The sequence below is a fragment of the Carex rostrata genome, chromosome 15 (assembly GCF_964058835.1).
Source record: "Carex rostrata chromosome 15, lpCarRost1.2, whole genome shotgun sequence".
Classification (NCBI taxonomy): domain Eukaryota; kingdom Viridiplantae; phylum Streptophyta; class Magnoliopsida; order Poales; family Cyperaceae; genus Carex; species Carex rostrata.
The window spans coordinates 8,069,324-8,086,361 of record NC_135932.1 but is presented as its reverse complement, the minus strand read 5'-3'; the positions used below and the strand labels follow the sequence as shown (position 1 = coordinate 8,086,361).

Genomic DNA, 17,038 nt, shown 5'->3' with positions numbered 1-17,038 from the left:
GGAATGTAATGAAATAAAACCTTCCAAGTTGCTCCCAAATGGCTGGTGTCCCTTTTTTTGTAAAACGAGCAACAAAATCTGCGATAACTTATCTTTAGATACCAAGAAAAAGCTTCAGAAGCTGTGATGTACCATTGGGTTTTTTTCCTCTCCCTCTCTCGTACCAAGTGCACGATCTATGGATTTCACCTGGCACAGATGCAAGACTCTAACACAAATTGGTGGTGGAGTGCTTTTCTTCCTTTTCGTGAATGAAAGAATAAATGATACGGGAGAGATATAAAGAGGAGAAGAGATCGAATAAGAATAAATGATAGAGAGATAGAGAGAAAAGCACTCCAACGAAGAATAAATGATACAGGAGAGAGATAAAGTGGAGAAGAGATCGAATAAGAATAAGTCAAATTCTTCTGTTAAAATGTTCTATTTTGGACCGTTCATTTGTGATTAAACGGTTCAGATAGTTTTTTACCATTAGATAGTTTCTCTTCAATTTGTTGTCGGAAGGATAAAAGAGTAATATCACCTCCGACCCCGTCTCTCTCACGAGATCTCCTTCTCTCCATTTCAGAAAAAAAATCGCCAGCACTAAACCCCTCTCTCACGCGATCTCCCATAGTATCCTCTCACTCGATCTCCCATGGCAACCTCTCTCACGTGAATCTCCCTTCTCTGCGAAATTGAGAACTAAGAGCTGAAATTACGGGGAGCAGTTGGGAGTCTGACGGGTTTGTTAAAAGAGAACACCATGATCTCTCTTTCAGGAGACTTGAGGAATTTCAAGCTCGGCTACAGTACTTACAAAAGGAGAACAATTTTTTTCCTTTCTTTTACAAAATAATATCTTTGTTGTTTTTTTTTTTGGACAGAAATAATATGCACAATGTATGTCAAGTAGCGTCATTCTTCTGGCAGTTACAAGTAACCGGTTCTTTTAACCACAAACAGTCAGTTAATACAAAATAATTTGGTGAAAGAACATGGAAGAACTTTACATTCAGTCACTACCTGAATGGTACTGCACTATACCCGAACCATGCATTCGCTTATCAGTGTCCAGTCGGTTGATACCTAATTAAACTTAATGTTCATATTCTTATAACCATTTATTCTCTTCCATTAATGATCTTGATCTACAATTGTTCCTAATTTGATCCTCATATTTATTTGCAGTCGGCCAGGCTGAAAAAAGTTCATCATCATGTCGAATATTATGGATGCAGCCCAGCCTGGTTTATATGGACAGAATCCTGAGAAATCGACAAATATTAGTGACAAGATCCTAGATAGCCTCTCTTTAGCAGTACAAACTTTGATAGCAGAGAAGAAGATCACGCTCCAGAAGGTAATTTAATTACCATAATAATGTTAGAATTGTTATGTTGGGTCAGTGTTACTGGCACTTTATACCAGTGGTCTACGTGTGTACTGCAATGAATATTCACTAAAATAGGAAATTCTCCTAGCAAACAAAATAAAGGCTAGAAATCTGGAAAGTATGTCATAAAGAAACTATGGTCCGTGCTGTACCAATTTGGAACCATTTGTGGCCATAGGAGTCTGTTACAGAATTCTATACTTGTATTTAACTATTTATTATGACGGGATATTATAAGTTGGAGATTTCACATTAGATGTTTAAGCATAGTCTGACATTTAGATCACATTGGAAGGCTTGGATTCCCGTTTCAAATCCCAAATTTTGAGTTTTGGAGCTAAAGCACTAGAGGCTTGGTGCTTTGCCAAGTACCATATCCCATCTTGGTTTATAGATGTCAGAGAAATTTGATTTTTTTTATTAATTAGTTTGATGCACGAATTTTGTTTTTAAGTTAAGGATAACTGTGGAAAACCTAGTCAAGCTGTGGGACCTGATGGAGGCATCAGAAAAAGAGAAGACCCAATTTACAAAAGTGGCAAGTGTTTTTAGTTCACTTGAGAAAGATATTGTTTCTCGCTTGTTCTCTCTTGAAACTCTTAAAAATGTATATTTGTTGTTTCTTTTATTTCCCATAGTTGTCACATGTCAAAATTCCAGCACCAGGTTTGTTCTGGTTCGAATTGGAACAATACCTTAAAAGGTATATAGATGGAATTTGTTTTTTCATAATTGTTGTTGTGTAACTTGGTTGGTTGATACTGCTAGGAGCAAGTTGTGGCTAAGAGAGACGGTACACCGCCTATTTGAAGAATGCCCCTACACGCAAGAGTTGTACACAAAGTTACTAAGACAACGGCCGCAACAGAATTGACCGGCAAAACCAACAATAGAAGACACGAAAGCTTACTGAGGTACAAAGAACCATGCTACTGTTAATGAATTTTGTTTTATGGAAGGAATGATGTGCCCGCTGTTTCACGGATGCATGTAGGAATATGGATGATTTAATAGTGGATATACTAAGGCAACTGAAGTATTATGACATCATCATTACATGGAGAACAACAGCAAAGAGGTATGCCAAGTGTTCGTACAACAAACCACGCCACTGGTACAAGTACCGGTACTGTTTAGGGAATTCGGCACAGCCACATACTAGTACCAGGATCAGTACTGTTTCTGGTATCAGTACCTGTACAGCTACACGTACTGGTACGGATGCAAGGTACATGGAGGAGGGAGATACCGCATGAGAAGGTCTACTGGTAGAAGGATGCTGATGAGAAAGGCTCGGATGAGACTGGAGCTTGTCAATCAAAAGGAAGTCATATTTTTAGGCACATTAAATCATTAAATCAGTTTTCATATGTTTCTTTGTTTTAAACTTTTTGTTTAATGCTCAGCTGTTTGAGAGCTTTTATTTTGCAAACGTATTATAAACTGTACAAGGCACATCAGGAAAAGGTGGTAAAGGGTTCAGTTTTGGAAAGGCTGGCAGAAAAGGGGGCGTCTCTTAATCTTCTGAATACTTCTTTGTAAAGGGTTCAGTTTTAGAGTTGCATACTTTCAATACTTCTTTGTAGACAGATTTTACCAGAGTGTCTAGGTTGTATGAGGTACACAGAATGTGCAGTTGTGAGATAGATACTCTCCTTTTCTCTTTTTTATATCAAGACTTCATGTACAGTTCACTGATTTTATAATCTATTTGCCTTCAAATGGTAGAATGTGAATAATGTAAAAATCCTTGACATTCTTCTTTTCTTTTTCTTTGTATTAGGATGCTATCCTTGTAACAATAGAGATTGGAAATAATGATATTTTTCTCTTTTTGTCTATTTTTTTTTTTGTCCTATGAGATCTCTGTATGTACTTCAGGAAATCCTTCAAAATAAATATTAAATATCCAAATAGAAAAAAATGCCTTGTTAATACAGTGAGATCATTAACATTTTTTTCGAGCACAACTTTACAGATAAATCTATCAATGTATGAAATCCAAAATCTAACTGTTCCTTTCATGTTTACTTATTCAATTTTTTTCTTAACAAGTGCATCAGGCAAGTATGTTAAGATAATAATTGTCAATATTTGTAGAGATGCATAATTGTCAAATTTTTTCTTAACAATTGATCTATATTTAATTAGTAATTAACAAGCTAAAAGTTTATATTATAATTTTTTTTATTTTTTTATTATAACAAGCTAAAAGTTTATATTATAATATGTATCCATTGCAACGCACAGACATGGTACTAGTAAGATAAATATATACTCGAACGCATTGATTTTGCCTCAGCTGTTTCTTAAAAAAAATTCTAGAAGACCGATAATTCAACAACTACAAAGATTAAATAGTTTATTCTGTTACTAAAAAAATTTAGAAGAAAAAATAGCAATTAAATGGAATAGAAATTAAAATTTAAAGGTCAGACTAATTACATATGGCCAAAACTGGCCGAAACAATATGGTTTCATCCAGAAACTGATGACGTGAAATACATGGTATTATGAATAAGCCGAAATAGATAACGAAACAGTTTGTTTAGATTGAATTTTATCTAAGAAATATATTTATTTAGATTGAATTTTATCTAGATATTAAATTTGTTGAATTTTATCATCGAAACATATATCCAAAAAATGTATTTATTTAGATTGAATTTTATCTAAGAAATTTTAATGATTTACACATGTACAATAATTTTATTATATTTGAAAAATATTATGAAAGTGATACAAAATAAAATTAGGCAGCAAATAATTTGGAAAAAAAAAATTTTCAAACTTTTTTGTATTTTTTATGACAAAAGCACACTTATAATTAATAATTTTATATAATTTCATCATTATTAGCTCAATCAATATGTGTATATATTTGTGGACCGTTTATTTTCACACGAGCGATAAACGGTCAATCTGCAATAAAATGATTTTAAATTTATTTTTAAATGATCAAGAGAAAATATTATAGCTAACCAACATAATAGTAATGAAGTTTGGTTGTGTCTGAGATTCGATCCAACGAGAAGTGTTCGTTACTCTTCGATTTTATAATTAATATTCTGTCAACTTGATGGAACAGGTAAATGAAAATAAAATTTCATCAAAATTTGTTGCGGAGAAATATATGCAGTGCTCTTTGATTTCTACGGGCACCAACTTCTCGAGCGACAACTCTAGATCGCGTAAATCCTAGATTGCTCGACCACTACCCTACGCTCGCCCCTTTTCCCGTCTCTCTCAGGTAATTACTGTGTTTTTGGTCTGAATTGTTCAGTTGTAAAGTCCTTTCTAGTAATTGCGTGTTCTAATTAGTGTGAAATATGCACATGGATCCTCATTTCTAGTTTTTGATCTGTACTTGGATTTCTGTGGTCTTCGATTATTGAGACAAACATTCAAAAATTGTCACTGTAGTCTATTTCCGTATCTATGCTTTTCATGTTTCATTTTCCGGCTTCTCAATTTTCATTGAGAATTGACGGGTTGTAACTTTTGAACTTTAATTTCACAATAAATTATAATCAAGGGGCTTGACCCTAATTATTTTTAAAAAGAAACAAAAAAAGCATGAAGCTAATGCCCTCTTACAATTTGTAATTTCTGACCAGAAGAGCAATTTGCATCCAATGTTGTCAATTATGGAGAAATATAGTAAATTTACTTAACAGAATTTATAAAAGCTATATTATTCATACAACCGTTAAAAAAGAGTAGGGACAACTGACCCCAAACTCTTCTTAGTAGCTCTGCAATGTTTCTAACCTGAGACCCATTCAAGTTGCAGCGTTTTATTTTAATTCATTTTGACATTTACACTGTTTCTTTTCTTGCCCCAGCAACCTGAAAACTTGAGTAGCTTGGCTATGATGAAAATTGAACTGTGGATCATTCTATCCTTCTTCTGATCCCATCTGGCAGCAATATATTACTGTTGATTAAGACTCTTTTTACATATTGATTACTGGCAGCAATCATTCTATCCTTCTTCTGATCCCATCTGGCAGCAGTAGAACTGTGGATCAATCTATCTTTCTCCTTTTTTTTGCATAAAATTTATACTTTTCTTGTGGACCATTGAAATTTTGTAATATATTTATTGAATTATTATTAATAGTTACCTTCACTTGAGCACAACAATGAAGTAAAGGGAGAGAGTTTGGATTTGATCAAGTACATTGACGCTCACTTTGAGGGCCCCGCATTGCTTCCTGATGTAAAAAATAACCTTAGTTTAATTATACTATATTAATGGTTAAATTATCCTATATTACGTGCAGTTGCTTTCTTTGTTTTTTTTTTTTTTATCTTCAGTAATCAGTACTACAACCCTTGCCTTCTAGCCTAGATATAGACATTCATACCTACTGAGTGATTGTTTTGTGGGGAAAATAATTCTGGTGGCCAATTGACTTGAAAAATTACTCAGAATCATGACATGATTATGACTTGAAAAAATTACTCAGAAGCATGGACCCCCAACCCCCTTATCTTTGATAACTCATACTTCAAGTATGTATCACCAAATTTGTCCTGTGAATTTGTTTATTCATATTCTGAAAAAAAAAAAATAACAGTGAGATGTGAATAAGATTTTAATGAAGTTTGTTGATTGATGCAGGGAACTCCTGAGTGGAGAGGAAGGTCTCCTCCAGTTGCCTTCTGACAAAGCCCTTCTTGAAGACCCTGTTTTCCACCCTCTTATTGAGAAATATGTTGTTGTATGTTTTTTTTGTATATACACTTATAATTTCTCAATCCTTGTAGCAATTTGTGTGATTTTGTTACATAATTTGTTGAATTTTTTTTCAGGATGAGGATGCTTTCTTTGCTGATTATGCTGAGGCTCACCTGAAACACTCTGAACTTGGGGCACATATATATGCATTTCTTTCTGGTCAAATCACTCAATTAATTAGTGCAGTACCAGTTGGTCCGAAACCTAGTCGAATCACTCAATTTATGTAGTCACTTATTCATCCTCAGCGCATAATTTTAATGATCTCAGTAACCTTAGCACAATATTACAAACTAATTTTGATTTGGGAATTGTCACTTGAGAAAATTAGAAATATCTTGAGAAATTTGTGTTAATTGGATCCAGCTATTCCTTCATTCCAGTAAGCAGTAGCATCAAGCAGTAAGCTGTATGGTGGATATCTGCGAGTATTCATTGGTCCATTATTTCTTAATTTACCTTTTCTCAGATTATTCCTCAATCTACATGTACCTGCTATGGGCTCAAATTCGGAACAAAAATGGCACCATTTGTGCGTGTTCTTGTCATTATCATATTTCCAATAGGCAATAAGCTTATCCTATCATTAAGGTACAATTTTGTGGCTTATTGTAATAGTTCAATATTGACTTTTAAAATCCTATTTTTTTGTCTGTTCCTTTTTGTATTCTGCTTAATTATTGATGCGCTCATCTACTTTCCCTCTTCATTAATGCAGGGTGGTGACTCATACTGTAAATATCAGAAGTTCATAGAATAGCTAAAGTCTTCATTATTGTTTGTTCCTTTTTTTTCCTTTAAGTCACTCCGCTCATGTTAACCTTTCAGATATATAGGAGGAGTTTCTGCAAGCATTGAAGGTAATCATTGAAGACAAGGGGTTAAGAGTGTTACCCCCTTAGCAAAGTCTTCATCGAAAAAGCCCTTAAGGAAGATGAGGGGCCCCTGGTAAATATATAAGTTCCTTTATATTTACCGTTTTGCAAATTTCTTATTCAATAATATTAAGGAGTTAGTTGACATACTTAGCTTGACTCTATATATTTTCCTGTCCCATGATCTCTAGTATGATGGCATGAAGACATGCATCTGTATTCCAATAAGTTGATGCTGCATTACTGGTACTGTCTTCTTTTTCAACAGTACTAATCCAATGCAAATGCAATGTACTGATCATGACTTGGCAGCTTGGTATATCTAATTGTGAAACCCAGATAATTTACATTAAGAAACCATTTAATCTAATAGAGGTAATAAAGTTTCAAAGGTGATATAACTGAAGTGTTATCACGCGGTTATAGTGAATAGAAGGATTTGTTAATTTCTCTTTTTTCGGTCATATTGCATTCTGATGTTCAGAGAAGATGTAATCATCTGCTTCGCAGTTTAATTAGTTGGGGGTATGAATAGAAAGGACCTGAAAAAGAAAGATGGCAATAGGAATTAAATTGCATATTATGCTGGTTTTCACTAAATTTTCTTTTGCATATTCCTTTTTTGATTCAATGAGAGTAGTGGCAGTATGGTTCTTGATTCAATGGGACCTGAAGAAGAAAGACAGATGGCAGTAGGAATTAATGACAGTTAGGAATCATTTGCTTTTTTTTTGGCATATTACTCAACAGGGAATGGGTATCTTATTGGGAAGCTCTTGCTATACACTATACACTACACTGTATTTTTCTTTTTCTGTTCATTAAAGTGTCATTTTTGCAGATTTGAATCCCATGAATCCCATGAATCCCATGAATCCCATGAATCCCAGGTAAACAGCAGATTTGAATCCCATGAAAGGAGCTTGAATTCAAGTTCCAATATGACTTTATACAAAAAAAAGAAAAAGAAAAAAGAAACAGAATGGGTTATGGTTGTCTCCTGTTAATTGAGATTAAGAAATTATCACATCAATGAGACCTAAAAATACTAGGAAAATTCAGTCACAAATCTTTTATGAAATTACTCAGAGCAGGCCAGCAATACCTCCACTAAATTTGTCTAATAAATTCACTAACAATTGAAAGCATATCTAAGTTAGGATTATGCTAATAAATTTGTCTCCTGCCACAGACAGCTTATAATTAGGATAATGCAAAAGTATAAGAAGTTATATAACCAATTGTTGAAAACCTGAGATGTTAATTGCCAGAAAAAGAGCTTCTATTTTAAAAATGCCAAGAACTGGCAACCAAAGATTTAACATTTCCATTAGGAGAGATTAAAGGTTACATTAAGTCTGCTACTAATACCAGGTTAAGTGCAGAAAACCAGCATCAAATTAGACTGTTACTCAAGCAGCTAAGTGACATAAGACAAAATGCAACACAAAAGGAATGCAATATAGGTGACATACGGGTGAAACAATATACAAAAATGAAATTTATGCTACTCAAGTACAGCGAGGCATATACAGTTTACCTTCCCAGTTTTTAAGCTCAATTACAAAATATGGCAACATCTGTTAGGGTTTGTTTATGGAATAGGTACAAGATTCACAACAATCTAGCAGTATGTGCATGTCAGATAAGCAGAGCGTTGAATTGAATCGGTCAAGCAAGAAAATCAAGAGCCAAGTTCCAAATTATTAATGTAGAGCTGTTTATTATTCTACTAAGGTAATGCATGGAACAGACATGAAGTGAAGAAAAGAAAAGATAAAAAATGCATATATAAGCAAACTGTTCTTACAACTCATATCCACAAAAATATGCCTATGTCTGCACACAAGTATGTCAATTCACGAGGTAATTTCTTTTAATTCTCATAAGGGTAGTATCAAAGATTTTGACTTTTGAGGGGATACATGAAATTCCTTTTCTGAAATTATGAAGAGCTGTATAAATCCCTTTTCTGAAATTATGAACAAAAATATCACAAAACGAATTAAATTTAGCTATGAGCAAAATTGAAGGTGCTGCATTTTTGGTTCTGGTTCCAGTTTGGAAACACAAAAATATTTTAAATGAAAGAAAAGAAAATACCTTGATTTATAAGGATCTGGAGGTAACCTGAGAGGAGCCGCGTCAGGTGGCAGCCGGAGGTCAGCGCCCTGTGCAAACTCGACAGCCCTGTGCGAGAGAGGAGAGAGCGGGGAAAAGGAGCATCAGTGCGATTCCACAGCTAGGGTTCCGTCTGGTCTTGTAGCGAGAGAGAGGACCGCGTGAGAAGACGCACTGAGAGAGAGAGGGTTGCGGTCGGAGGAGAGTTGTTCGCGTTTTCTCTTTCGCCAGAGAGAGGGGGAATGGAGTTGGGGCTGGGGCTGGATCGTAAGAATGAAAGAGCACTCGACGCCTCCAGTGAATAGGTTGTTTTAAGGTCTTTTTTGGCTGAATGGAGAAGACAAATACCATTTTTACCCTTTTAAAATCAACGGCCATAGCCATTCCGTCAAAAAATTTGCTTAAAAGGCCGATTTTTTTCAAAATACCTCAAAATAAAAACAAATTATTAAAAATAACCAGATGTGGAAAAATTTTAAAAATGCCCAAACCGCCAATATTTTTGGCGGGGGCGGTCAGAGATTTTTTTTTTTTTTTCCGAACCGCCAATATTTCTAATGGTTTGAGATTTTTTTTTTTTTTTTGCAATTTTTTTTTAGGGATCTCAACTTTGCACCTCTGATTAACATAGCAAACCACCTTCAAAAATTGTGAAAATTGACCGACACGCAGTCTTGACATGGTAGAATAGGACTGTGAAATTTCATACAAAATTTTCGAACAGGTCGTGATATATCGGCTCTCAAAAATTGCCCGAATTGCTGAATATTTCATTCTGAGTCCAAATTTGCACATATGGTTAACATAGCAAACTACCTCCAAAAATCGTGAAAATTTACTGACATGCAGTCTTGATATGGTAGAACAGGACTGCGAAGTTTCATACAAAATCTTCGAACAGGTCGTGAGATATCGGCTCTCAAAAATTGCTCGAATTGCTGAATATTTTATTCTGAATTCAACTTTGCACATCTGGTTAACATAGCAAAACACCTCCAAAAATCGTGAAAATTTATCGACATGCAGTTATAGCTGTTTAAAGTTACGCGTAAATCCGACTTTCCTAGCCAAAGTTATAGCTGTTTAAAGTTTTTCCAAAAGTTAAATTTTAGAAATTCATAATTAACTGTAAAAAAATTCAAATAAATTGAAATTTATGTTAATTTTGTGTATTTTTTAATGCTCTATATGCTGATATAATCACTTTTGCAATTTGGTCCATGGTTTGTTATGTTAACCAGATGTGCAAAGTTGGGCTCAGAATGAAATATTCAACAGTTCGGGCAATATTTGAGAGCCGATATCTCACGACCTGTTCGGAGATTTTGTATGAAAATTTAGTCATGTTTTACAATATCAAGACTCCTTGTCGGCCAATTTTCACAATTTTTGGAGGTGTTTTGCTATGTTAACCAGATGTGCAAAGTTGAACTCAAAATGAAATATTCAGCAATTCGGACAATTTTTTAGAGCCGATATCTCATGACCTGTTCGAAGATTTTGTATGAAACTTCACAGTCTTGTTCTACCATGTCAATACTGCATGTCGGTAAATTTTCAAGATTTTTGGAGGTGTTTTGCTATGTTAACCAGATGTGCAAATTTGGACTCAGAATGAAATATTCAGCAATTCGGACAATTTTTGAGAGCCGATATCTCACGACCTGTTCGGATATTTTGTATGAAACTTCACAGTCCTGTTCTACCATGTCAAGACTGCATGTCAGTCAATTTTCATGATTTATGAAGGTGGTTTTCTATGTTAATCAGAGGTGCAAAGTTGAGGTGCCTAAAAAAATTTGCAAAAAAAAATTGCAAAAAAAAAAAAAAAAATCTTGGACCGCCAGAAATATTGGCAGTTCGAAAAAAAAAAAAATCTCGGACCGCTAGAAATATTGGCGGTTCGGGGGAAAAAAAAAAAACCTCGGACCGCCAGGAAATTTGGCGGTTCGGAATAAAAATTCCGGATCGCCAAAAATATTGGTGGTTTGGGCATTTTTAAAATTTTCCACCAATCTGGTTAGTTTAATAATTTGTTTTTATTTTGGGGCATTTTTAAAAAAATCGACTTAAAAAGTGGTTTCCACAGAAGCATCACTCAAGAATAAATGATAGAGAGAGAGAGAGAGAAAACTCCATCGAAAGAGGAGAAGAGATCGAATAAGAATAAATGAGAGAAAGAGAAGCACTCTACTGAACATAAATTATGAACATAAATAACAACCAGATTTCGGTTTAGAAGTTAAAATAATGTTCACTATATGAGAGGTTGTATGTTCATATGCTAATTGGATGTAAATATTTATATTTGAAAAACTTGATTTAATGTTTAACTGAAAAATAATAGGCACATTAATTCTTGGGAAAATTAGTTATTTGCCACTCCAAAACTTGAAAATTAGTTATTTGCCACCCCAAAACTTGAAATTAGTTATTTGCCACTCCAAAATTATTAAATTTAGCAAATTGCCACTCTTATACACTAAACTCAGATTTTTAATTTAAATTATTATGAAAATTCAATAAATTATAATATTGACCAAAATATCCCTGCTGAAGATTATGCTGCTTTAAAATATGTGGTAGGGCTGATCTGATATTAAATGTGTTGTTTGATGTGAAATTATATGTTTTGTTTGGGTTGTTTAACTGTTAGTACACATTTCAGCAATTTCTTTAGGAATTTCAAATCCAGTGAAGTAACCAATGTTTAGGTTTTAATGTTTAGGAATTTCAGCAGTTCAAATTTCGGACCGCCAAAAATAATAGACGGTTTGGGCATTTTTAAAATTTTTCCACCAACCTAGTTATTTTTAATAATTTGTTTTTATTTTGGGATATTTAAAAAAAAATCGGCTTAAAAGGTGGTTTCCACAGAAGCATCACTCAAGAATAAATGATAGAGAGAGAGAGAGAACTCCACCGAAAGAGGAGAAGAGATCGAATAAGAATAAATGAGAGAAAGAGAAGCACTCTACCGAATATAAATTACGAACATAAATAACAACTAGATTTCGGTTTAGAAGTTAAAATAATGTTCACTATATGAGAGGTTGTATGTTCATATGCTAATTGGATTGTAAATATTTATATTTGAAAAACTTGATTTAATGTTTAACTGAAAAATAATAGACATTAATTCTATTGTTTCATTTTGCTTCTTTTAATGTGGTCCAATATATGCTAGAATATTTTCCAGCAGGTCCGTTCACAAAGACTGATATTTCGAAAGTCTGTTATGCTGCTTTAAAATTTGTGGTAGGGCTGATCTGATATTAAATGTGTTGTTTGATGTGAAATTATATGTTTTGTTTGGGTTGTTTAACTGTTAGTACACATTTCAGCAGTACCCAGTTTTATATTTTCAATTTTATTTTCAGTCATTGACCAAGTTTGACGTTTTCATTTTATTTTCAGATTCAATTTGAATTTCATATTCCTGTGAATCATTTAACACTATTTTCTTTTTGAATGCTCTCCCTTTGACACTAATATCACCCTCAATTTGTGAATAAACATGCATGGCACACAGCAATAATTAATCAAAGAATTCAAATTATTAAGTATTTTCTGTATAAATGATAAGCCAAAATTGTATCTATTTAAACCTAGGGTTAGGTATGTAAATTAAGCCAAGTTTTGGTTAAATTAGTTTAAATTAGGTTTAATTAGGTTAGAAATGTCCAAAAGTTCAAGTTACTGCCCTAGTTATGTTTGTTTTACAGGTAATCAAGTGTTTGGACCTTAACGAAGCAAAACGGGTGAGTTAGCACGAAGAAATGAGCTTCTGCCAACATTTATTGCGGCCCGCAACGCACTGTAGCAGTCAGCCAAAAATAGAGTCTGAACTTAAAACGGCCATAACTTTTGACTCGTAACTCCAATTTAGGCTTGTGACCACTTTTTGGAAAGCTAACGAGAAGATCTACAACCTTAGAATATAAAAGGAATGTATTGCGACCCGCAAGGACTTTTATTGCAGCCCGCAAGGACCTCTTCAGAATTTTTCTGCGCAGTCTGTTAACTGCTACAGTACATTACGGCCCGCAATTAGGTCGGTTCAGAGTCCGAATTTACTATTTTTGGTTGGTTATTTCTAGGTTTTAGATGGGGCTATAAATAGGAACCTGTAGAACAGATTGGGGGGACGTTTTTTAAGCAGAATTTCTAGGGTTTTAACAAGGAAAAGCAAGGAATAGCAAGAAGAGAGAAGAAGGGAGGAGAGATCATTGATCAACCGGTTTTATTATTTTCTTTTCTTCCTTTGGAACTCTTTTATTCTTTTGATTTGATTTGTATCTTAGCCATGACAGGCTAAGGCCTCTTTTAGGGTAGATTAGGGTTGTACTTGAAACTTTTGTTATGATTTAGTTGGTTTTATTTTATATATTCTTGTTCTTCTTTATGATTTATTCTTTATTTTAATTGATTGTGAGGACTTAATCGAAATCACATGAAACCCTAGGATTTGGTATTTGCAATTGAGAAATTGAATATTAGGTCCAGACCATAAGGAATAGGGTATTTGATAGGCTAAGTACCGAGAGGTGACGCTTGTCTTATACGGGCTTTACCTAATAGTTTAGAGAATTGTGCCAAGTACCGAGAGGTGAAAGATAGTTTTCTAGATTTATTGGAACAGTAAGAACTTAATGACTTTAGATTAGGGTAGCCAAGTACCGAGAGGTGACGTTTATTCTAATTTAAAGATGGTATTAATATAGAGATATCCCTTTGTACCTACAACACCCAACTGTGCCTTCATAACTAAAAGAACAAATTTAATAAACCAATTAGTCATAACACTAGTGGATAAGAACCCTAAGAAACCCTACTTTCTCATACTTGTTATAAACCGAATTTAGCTTTAAGACTTTAGTTTAATTCAATTTAATCACAACCAAACCATCCTAAAAACAAACAAATTCCTTTTGTTTTCTTTTACTAAATTAAATTGATTAGGTTAGACTTGAAATTCTGACTTGTCCCTGTGGAGACGATCCCTAAGTACTCTTCGATAAGGTTGTACACTTGCAACCAAATTGAGTGCAATTTAGGATTTATTACTTGTATTGCATAATTCACATCAAGTTTTTGGCGCCGTTGCCGGGGACAACGGAGAATTTTATTTCAGACCTAAGTAATTTAGTTAGTAATTGTTTTTAGTTTTCTTTTGCTTTCTTTTTCTCTCATCTTTTTAGGTTGAAATCTGGCAGAGGAACCTTCAACCCCGAAAGTCACAGATTTGGTTGAGTGGTTTTCTAGGCGAGGGTCAACTCATCTTTTCTACGAGAGAAGAAACAAGCATCTAACAAGGGGACCTTTCTTACCCTTGAATCCACGCCGGTTAGACATGTCGACCGGAAATGATGATGCTAGGTTTCAAAACCTTCAAAGAGAAAGGGATCGGATGGCCAATGAACTTCAACGCTTGCGAGCTGCCGCTGTTGAAAGAGAAAACAATGAAGCCGCCGATGCCAACCGCCCTTTGAGAGACTTTACGGCACCTAGGGCTGAGGAAATCCACCTTGGCCATACGGCACCCACTATCAATGCTGAAGAGTACCAAATTCCGCCTGCATGGGTTAGCATGGTGCAGCGTAACTTGTTCCACGGTCTGCCTCACGAAGATGCCACGCAACACTTAGCCAATTTTGAAGAAATCTGCAGCACAATCAAGGTACAAACTGTTTCTCCTGATGATCTTAAAGTGATGGCTTTCACTTTTTCTCTTGCAGATAAGGCCAAAGGTTGGATAAGGGGACAACGGCCCGAGAACATGAACACTTGGCCTAAGGTGGCGAATGCTTTCCTCAACAAGTTCTTTCCACCATCCAAAACAAACTCCTTGCGCCATCAAATCCACAATTTCTGACAGAAAGGAGATGAAACCATGAGCGAGGCGTGGGAGAGGTTTCAAGAACTGCAGAGGTGTTGTCCACATCATGGAATAGAAGGGTGGAATTTACTGCAAATCTTCTACAACAGCCTCATGCCACACGACAAAGGTATGTTGGATGCAGCCGCTGGAGGTAGTCTCATGAACAAAGGGGCTGTGGACGGATACAAGTTGGTGGATGACATGACTCTCAATCAAAGCCAATGGCACAATCCTAGGGAGACACCGGTGATCTTGCAGCGGGGAATGAATGAGGTGAATTCAAACCTAAACTTGGCTGCAGAAATTGCCGCTTTGAATCGCAAAATTGATCAACTAAGCATAAATGCGGTAAACAATCATTCTCCTCTTCCTTGTTCAATTTGTGGTAGTACCAACCATCTAGCAATTAATTGTGGTGTAAGTAATGAGGTTAGTTATGAGGAAGTCAACGCAATTAACCAAGGCAATTTCCAACCAAATAACAATCCTTACTCCAATACTTACAACCCCGGTTGGAGAAATCATCCAAACTTTTCGTGGAGACAAAATGATCAAAATACCCAAGGTAACTCAAACTTTAATAGACCAAATCAAGGTTATGGTAACCAAGGGTATGGTTCTAATGCACAACAAAAATCCAATCTTGAATTGATGATGAAAGATTTCATGACAAGTCAAAACCAAAAGTTTGATGAATTGACCAAAAAGGTAGATATGTTGGCAACCAAAAGTAAAATGCTTGAAAACCAAGTTGCACAACAAGCATCTTCATCCTTCCGACAACAAGGCACACTACCGGGCAAGCCGGACATCAACCCTAGGGAGCACGCGAATGCAATAACCCTGAGGAGCGGCACGGAATATCAAGGACCGAATATGCTAGAGACACAATCGCCTTCGGCTCGCCTCAATGCAAGCACACCGGCATCGGATCTATCTCAAGAACCGGGTAACTCCAACCCGGCCAAGGTAAAATCTATTGAAACTCCTAAGTATATTATTCCTCCACTCAGGTTTGTACCCTTTCCTCAAAGGTTAGTGAATAATAAACTTGACCAACGGTTTATAGAATTCGTAGATAAGAAAAAGCAAACAATGGAGGAAAGTAAAGATGTGCTATTAGATGAAAAATGTAGCGCAATCTTTTCTACCGATTTACCTCCTAAAATGAAAGATCCGGGTAGTTTCTCGATACCTTGCTCTATAGACACAACTAGGATTGAAAATGCAATGTGTGATTTAGGGGCAAGTGTCAGTCTCATGCCTAAATCGGTTTATGACAAACTTGAGTCGGGTAATTTAGAACCAACCAATATGACACTAACTCTTGCTGACGGGACGACACGATCTCCACTTGGTATATTGAAAAATGTGGTTGTCAAAATTGGTAAGATTAAGATTCCTGCTGATTTTGTTGTCATTGAAACGGATGATCATTCGGCCGTTCTCTTAGGTCGAGCTTTCTTAGCAACGGCAGGTGCAAACATCAAAGTCAAAGAGGGGGAGCTTTCTTTCTCCGTTGGAAAGAAGAAAGAAACATTTTATTTTCATAAGCCATTGATACCTCATAACAAAAATTCAGTTTGCATGATAGAAATTTCACAGGTTAATAGAGAATTTGTGCAAAAGAAGTCGGTGGAAACATCTGAAACCGACAAATCTCGAGGAAATCGACACGAAATGGAGCAATGGGGAGGCCGTCCTCCCGATCCTCCATCCAAGCATTAAGGCGCACCACCACCACCTTCCGCCAATAGATTAGTCCAAGTTTCTCCCTATTTACTTTTGTTTATTTTTACGCATTGGGGACAATGTTTAATTTAAGCTTGGGGGATGGGAAGAAATTGTATCTTTGCATGCATGTTTTTCAAAAATTTTAAAATTTTTAGGATTTATAACCTTGATTTTTACTTGACCATGAATAGGATTTGTGATTTTAAACTTAAATGCTTGAAATTGCGAATTTGTCAAGATGTTTTACGAGGTTATGAAAAATAGAGTCTTGCATAATTGGACTTAATTGTTTGAAAATGCATAAA

General features: G+C 35.2%; 1 protein-coding gene and 2 long non-coding RNA genes across 4 annotated transcripts in view; 1 reads left to right on the top strand and 2 right to left on the bottom strand.

Annotated features, from left to right (window-relative positions):
• Nucleotides 1-17,038, bottom strand: part of LOC144566105 (PYK10-binding protein 1-like) — an 85,180-nt gene that overhangs the window by 10,277 nt on the left and 57,865 nt on the right. The window lies entirely within an intron of this gene.
• On the top strand, nucleotides 562-3,302 carry LOC144566497 (uncharacterized). Of its 2 annotated transcripts, none has more exons than XR_013515207.1 (2): nucleotides 562-1,345; nucleotides 2,147-3,302. It is a non-coding gene; the product is annotated as an uncharacterized LOC144566497 (long non-coding RNA). The 2 variants fall into 2 exon arrangements; XR_013515206.1 differs by having other exon boundaries at nucleotides 1,833-3,302.
• LOC144566426 (uncharacterized) lies at nucleotides 8,704-9,374 on the bottom strand. Its single transcript, XR_013515194.1, has 2 exons — nucleotides 9,101-9,374; nucleotides 8,704-8,969 (listed from the first exon to the last, which is right to left on the bottom strand). It is a non-coding gene; the product is annotated as an uncharacterized LOC144566426 (long non-coding RNA).